The sequence below is a fragment of the Loxodonta africana genome, chromosome 1 (genome assembly GCF_030014295.1).
Source record: "Loxodonta africana isolate mLoxAfr1 chromosome 1, mLoxAfr1.hap2, whole genome shotgun sequence".
NCBI classification, from domain to species: Eukaryota; Metazoa; Chordata; class Mammalia; order Proboscidea; family Elephantidae; genus Loxodonta; species Loxodonta africana.
The window spans coordinates 79590100-79597461 of NC_087342.1; the positions used below are offsets into that span (position 1 = coordinate 79590100).

At 35.8% G+C, this 7362-nt stretch overlaps 1 non-coding gene across 1 annotated transcript; it reads right to left on the bottom strand.

Annotated features, from left to right (window-relative positions):
- Positions 1-5698: 5698 nt before the first annotated feature.
- On the bottom strand, positions 5699-5780 carry TRNAL-UAG (transfer RNA leucine (anticodon UAG)). The gene has a single exon. It is a non-coding gene; the product is annotated as a tRNA-Leu (tRNA).
- Positions 5781-7362: the final 1582 nt, after the last annotated feature.

Genomic DNA, 7362 nt, shown 5'->3' on the forward strand with positions numbered 1-7362 from the left:
TGCATCTATGTTCATGAGGGATATAGGTCTATAATTTTCTTTTTTTGTAATGTCTTTACCTGGTTTTGGTATCAGGGAGATGGTGGCTTCATAGAATGAGTTGGGTAGTATTCCGTCATTTTCTATGCTTTGGAATACCTTCAGTAGTAGTGGTGTTAACTCTTCTCTGAAAGTTTGGTAGAACTCTGCAGTGAAGCCATCCGGGCCAGGGCTTTTTTTTGTTGGGAGTTTTTTGATTACCATTTCAATCTCTTTTTTTGTTATGGGTCTATTTATTTGTTCTACTTCTGAATGTGTTAGTTTAGATAGGTAGTGTTTTTCCAGGAATTCATCCATTTCTTCTAGGTTTTCAAATTTGTTAGAGTATAATTTTTCATAATAAATCTGAAATGATTCTTTTAATTTCATTTGGTTCTGTTGTTATGTGGTCCTTCTCGTTTCTTATTCGGGTTATTTGTTTCCTTTCCTGTATTTCTTTAGTCAGTCTAGCCAATGGTTTATCAATTTTTTCAAAGAACCAGCTTTTGGCTTTGTTAATTCTTTCAATTGTTTTTCTGTTCTCTAATTCATTTAGTTCAGCTCTAATTTTTATTATTTGTTTTCTTCTGGTGCCTGATGGGTTCCTTTGTTGCTCAGTTTCTATTTGTTCAAGTTGTCGGGACAGTTCTCTGCTTTTGGCTCTTTCTTCTTTTTGTATGTGTGCATTTATCGATATAAATTGGCCTCTGAGCACTGCTTTTGCTGTGTCCCAGAGGATTTGATGGGAAGTATTTTCATTCTTGTTGCTTTCTAAGAATTTCCTTATTCCCTCCTTGATGTCTTCTATAACCCAGTCTTTTTTCAGGAGGGTATTGTTCATTTTCCAAATATTTGATTTCTTTTCCCTAGTTTTTCTGTTATTGATCTCTAGTTTTATTGCCTTGTGGTCTGAGAAGATGCTTTGTAATATTTCGATGTTTTGGACTCTGCAAAGGTTTGTTTTATGACCTAATATGTGGTCTATTCTAGAGAATGTTCCATGTGCGCTAGAAAAAAAAGTATATTTTGCAGCAGTTGGGTGGAGAGTTCTGTATAAGTCAATGAGGTCAAGTTGGTTGATTGTTGTAATTAGATCTTCCGTGTCTCTATTGAGCTTCTTTCTGGATGTCCTGTCCTTCTCCGAAAGTGGTGTGTTGAAGTCTCCTACTATAACTGTGGAGGTATCTATCTCACTTTTCAATTCTGTTAAAATTTGATTTATGCATCTTGTAGCCCTGTCATTGGGTGCGTAAATATTTAATATGGTTATGTCTTCCTGATCAATTGTCCCTTTTATCATTATATAGTGTCCTTCTTTACCCTTTTTGGTGGATTTAAGTCTCAAGTCTATTTTGTCAGAAATTAATATTGCTACTCCTCTTCTTTTTTGCTTATTGTTTGCTTGATATATTTTTTTCCATCCTTTGAGTTTTAGTTTGTTTGTGTCTCTAAGTCTAAGGTGTGTCTCCTGTAGGCAGCATATAGATGGATCGTGTTTCTTTATCCAGTCTGTGACTCTCTGTCTCTTTATTGGTGCATTTAGTCCATTTACATTCAGCGTAATTATAGATAAATAAGTTTTTAGTGCTGTCCTTTTGATGCCTTTTTATGTGTGTTGTTGACAATTTCATTTTTCCACATACTTTTTTGTGCTGAGGCGTTTTTCTTAGTAAATTGTGAGATCCTCATTTTCATAGTGCTTGACTTTATGTTAGTTGAGTCGCTACGTTTTTCTTGGCTTTTATCTTGAGTTATCAAGTTGTTATGCCTTTTTGTGGTTACCTTATTATTTACCCCTATTTTTCTAAGTAAAAACCTAACTTGTATTGTTCTATATTGCCTTGTATCACTCTCCATATGGCAGTTCAATGCCTCCTGTATTTAGTCCCTCTTTTTGATTATTGTGATCTTTTACCTATTGACTTCCATGATTCCCTGTTATGTGTATTTTTTTTTTGTTAATTAATCTTAATTTGTTTGTTTTTGTGATTTCCCTATTTGAGTTGATATCAGGACGTTCTGTTTTGTGACCTTGTGTTGTGCTGATATCTGATATTATTGGTTCTCTGACCAAACAATATCCTTTAGTATTTCTTGTAGCTTTGGTTTGGTTTTTGCAAATTCTCTAAACTTATGTTTATCTGTAAATATCTTAATTTCGCCTTCATATTTCAGAGAGAGTTTTGCTGGATATATGATTCTTGGCTGGCAGTTTTTCTCCTTCAGCGTTCTGTATATGTCGTCCCATTCCCTTCTTGCCTGCATGGTTTCTGCTGAGTAGTCTGAACTTATTCTTATTGATTCTCCCTTGAAGGAAACCTTTCTTTTCTCCCTGGCTGCTTTTAAAATTTTCTGTTTATCTTTGTTTTTGGTGAGTTTGATGATAATATGTCTTGGTGTTTTTCTTTTTGGGTCAATCTTAAATGGGGTTCGATGAGCATCTTGGATAGATATCCTTTCGTCTTTCATGATGTCAGGGATGTTTTGTGTCAGGAGTTCTTCAACTATTTTCTCTGTGTTTTCTGTCCCCCCTCCCTGTTCTGGGACTCCAATCACCCGCAGGTTATCCTTCTTGATAGAGTCCCACATGATTCTTAGGGTTTCTTCCTTTTTTTTAATTCTTTTATCTGATTTTTTTTCAGCTATGTTGGTGTTGATTCCCTGGTCCTCCAGATGTCCCAGTCTGCATTCTAATTGCTCGAGTCTGCTCCTCTGACTTCCTATTGCATTGTCTAATTCTGTAATTTTATTGTTAATCTTTTGGATTTCTACATGCTGTCTCTCTATGGATTCTTGCAACTTATTAATTTTTCCACTATGTTCTTGAATAATCTTTTTGAGTTCTTCAACAGTTTTATCAGTGTGTTCCTTGGCTTTTTCTGCAGTTTGCCTTATTTCATTTGTGATGTCTTGAAGCATTCTGTAAATTAGTTTTTTATATTCTGTATCTGATAATTCGAGGATTATATCTTCATTTGGGAAAGATTTTGATTCTTTTGTTTGGGGGGTTGTAGAAGCTGTCATGGTCTGTTTCTTTATGTGGTTTGATATGGACTGCTGTCTCCGAGCCATCACTGGGAAACTAGATTTTCCAGGTAATCAGCTGGTACGCTGGCTCTTAGTTCTGAAAACGATCGCTGTCTGCCCGTATTTGTTCGTTCTCCGTCTCTAAGTCTGTGTTTGTTGTTCAGAGTTTGTAGATTGTTATGTATGTGATCGATTCACTTGTTTTTCCAAGTCTTTGTTGCTAGAGGGATCCGTGGTAGCGTCCACCTAGTCCGCCATCTTGGCCCCGCCTCTCGACACATTCCAGTATTAAGATAGAGGAAAGAAGCCATCGTTGGACCACTGAAATCATATTTAGTCCAATGGAGCCACCCAGAATTTGGAAAATAAATAGCTATTTAAGACTCCACTTAAAATTGATGCCACAAAATGAAAACTTCGGGTATGGGATAATAGAAATATATAAATGAAAACACGATAGAGGCAGCATCTCAAATCAATACCAATAGGTGGATTATTTGATAGTGTTTGACTTACTGTGTGGTCATCTTGGAAAATAAAAGCTTGGATCAATACATCACCTGTGATACTAAATTTCAAATAGCTTTAAAATTTAAAAATAAGAAATGAAACCAAATATAATTACTGGAAATGCTAAAACAGAAAGTTTGCATAAGTTTGGGGCAAAAAACCAATTTTTACTCAAAATTTAGAAACAATTCAAGTTTGACATAATTTGCTACATTAAAAAAATTCTTCCTGGACATACTTACACTCTCTTTATTAAAAAAATAAGGCTCATACACCTACCGTCACTCGATCTTTGACAAAGCACCAAAGTCTGTTACATGGGGAAAAGACAGTCTTTTTTTAGAAATCATGCTGGCAAAACCAGATGTCCACCTGTAAAAAAATGAAACAAGACCCATACCTTACACCATACACAAAAACTAATTCAAAATGGGTCAGAGCTCTAAATATAAAACTAAAAACTATAAAGATTATGGAATAAAAAATGGAGTGAACACTAAAAAAAAAATAGGATACAAACCGTAACTAACAATACACAAACACCAGAAGATAAGCTAGACATCTTCTAAAAATTAAACACTTATGTTCGTCAAAAGACTTCACTCAAAGAGTAAAAAGAGACCCTACAGACTCAGAAAATTTTTGTCTATAACTTATCTGACAAAGGTCTAGACTCTAAAATCTATAGGAAAATCCAACACCCCTAAACAAAAAGGCAAATAATCCAATTAAAAAACGGGCAAAGAATATGAACAGACACTTCACGGAAGAAGATATTCAGGCAGCTAACAGACACACAAGCAAATGCTCATGATCATTAGTCGTTAGAGAAATGCAAATCAAAATTACAATGAGATACCATCTCACCCCAATATTACTGGCAGGAATTAAAAAAAAGAAAATGCAGAAAATAACAAATATTGGAGACACTTTGGGAAGATTGGAACCCTAATGCACTGCTGATGGGAATGCAAAACGGTACAACTATTATGGAAAGAATATGGTGCTTCCTTAAAAAGCTAGAAATAGAAATGCCATATGATCCAGCAATCCCACTCCTAAGAATATATCCTAGAGAAATAAGAGCCATAACAGGAATAGACATACATATGCACACCCATGTTCATTGCAGCACTATTCACAATAGCGAAAAGGTGGAAGCGACGTAAATGCCCATCAACAGATGAGTGGATAAACAAACTATGGTACGTACACACAGTGGAATGCTATGCAACAATAAAGAACAATGATGACTGTGAAACTTCTTGCAACATGGATATATCTGGAGAGCATTATGCTGAGTGAAATCAGTCAATTACAAAAGGACAAATATTGTATGAGACCACTATTTTAAAAATTCATGAAAAGGTTTATACAAAGAAAGAAAGAATCTTACATGGTTACGAGGGCGGGAGTGGTAGGGATAGAAAAGCACTAATTTGATGACTGATAAGTGGTATCTTTGGTGAAGAGTAAGACAGTATGGAATACTGGGGAAGTCAGAACAACCTGACCAAGGCAAAGTCATAGAAGATTCATAGATGCATCCAAATTCCCTGAAGGACCAAATTATTGGGCTGAGGTTCATGGTCTAGGGGGACGTCTAGCTCAATTGGCATAACAGTTCATTAAGAAAACATTTTAGATCTTATTATTATTATTATTATTTTTTAGTGAGTAGCATCTGGGGTCTTAAAAGATTGTGAGTAGCCAACTAAAATACATCTACTGGTCCCATCCTGTCTGGAGCAAGGGAGAATGAAGAAAACCATAGACACAAGGGAAAGATTTATCCAAAGTACTCATGTACCACAACTACTACAGCCTCCAGCAGACTGAGTCGAGCACAACTAGATGGTACCTGGCTACCACCACCAACTGGTCTGAAAGAGACTGGAGAAACTATGAGAGTATGGCCCCCAGACACATTTTAACTCAGTACTGAAGTCACTTGAGGTTCACCAATCAGCCAAAGTTTAAACGGGTATACACACGTCCCCACACTAATGGGAAAAAAATGGGAAGGGAAGGTAAATACTTTCTTTAGGTGACCAGTCCCAGGTAACTATGCTAAATAAAAAAAAAAAAAAATTTTTGACATCTGCAAATTCTATTCTCAGATGGATTAAATTACTAATAGTACTGGCAGCAGTGGGATTCAAACCCACACCTCGGCAGAGACTGGAGCCTAAATCCAGGGTCTTAGACCACTGGACCACACTACCACACTTGTTGGCAGGTTTTTAATCCTAGTGTTTGCAAAGCAAAAAGAATTTTTTCCAACATGTTACTCTTTTCCTAGAACAAGTCTACATGCTAGTTACACAAAAAAACAGTCAATAACAACTAAAAGTTATTAAGAACTTATTATGTGTCATGCACTCTCCTTACATTTACTGTCATTCAGTCCTCCTAACTGCCTCAAAGGATAGGTACTTTTACTAGAATCTCCATTTTCCTGATGGAGAATTTGAGGCACGGAGACAATAGGCAACTTGCTGGATGTCACCCAGCAGAAAGTGATGTTTAAAGTGGAGTAGAAAACTTCATTCTGTCATAGATTTACTTACTCAAAGGTAAAATCCCGAAACAATTTTATCAAGGTTATAGTGATAAATTCAGAATAACAGCAAACTTATGTATGAAGTAGCTTCAATTTCTTATGGGGCCTGGAGGGGTATAGTATATAAAAACCTAATGCTTCAGAAATTTCACTTAGGCTTGAAATGGTCTGAATTGAGAGCTTTGCTAAAGCTGGTGTAATTTTACATTTTAGCGCAGTAGGCAGCGTGTCAGTCCCTAATCTGAAGGTCCTGAATTCGGGCCTCAGAGAGAGCACGGGAGGTTTTTGTCTCTTCTACATAAATTCTCTTGAAAAAGAAACCTAGTAGAAGGGGAAACTATTCCACTGGTCAAGTTTTTGAGAATGAAATGCAGATTCCAGAACTAACTCCAATCGACTTTATGTGATGCGATTATAAGTGCACCTATACAAATTGTGATTTTTTTTAACACTCTGCCAAGAAATCCTTCCAGAACTTTATCCATCTCCTTTGGTAATAAGATAGCTTTTCGGTACACCGACTACAGTACAACCTAATACCGAACTCTGGATTAGTTACCTATTGCTATTGTACCAAATTACCACAAATTTAATGGCTTAAAAAAAAAAAAAAAACCCACAAATTTATTATCTTACAGTTTTGGAGGTCAGAAGTTTGAAATGGGTTCAGTGCAGGGGTGGGTTAAGGCATGTAAGAGCTCTAAACACTGACAATCTGTGGTGCTCCCTACTCTGCTTACTCAGGCATTCGCGCAGGACATGTGAGTTACATACATACATGTGTGTATATGTATGTGTGTGTGTCTTAGCTATCCATAATGTAACTTCTTTTCAAATGCGACTATAACATTAGCGATTGAACACAAAAGTGACATGTGCCCTTTTAGCAGAATGAGATGAACTGGACTATAAAAGTTTTAGTAGATGCAGGGTACTAATATTTTTACTATATAAATAATTTTTACAAAAAGAATATTCTCCATATGCTACAACAAAGAAGATGAGTCAGTGAACTTAGTTGTTTCAACAATCAATATAAAATTCTGTTGATCTCCCACAACAAAACATTGACTTTCACCTTTTTTGCTTTAAATGGCTCATACTTCAATTTTGATGCTTGCTTCATAATAAGTGCTATAATTATAAATGAACAAATGAAAAATGTCTTAAAAGAAAATTGAATGATCAGAAAACAAATATCACAGGAAGTTACTATATTTTATTTTTAGGTAGCTCTTTCATCT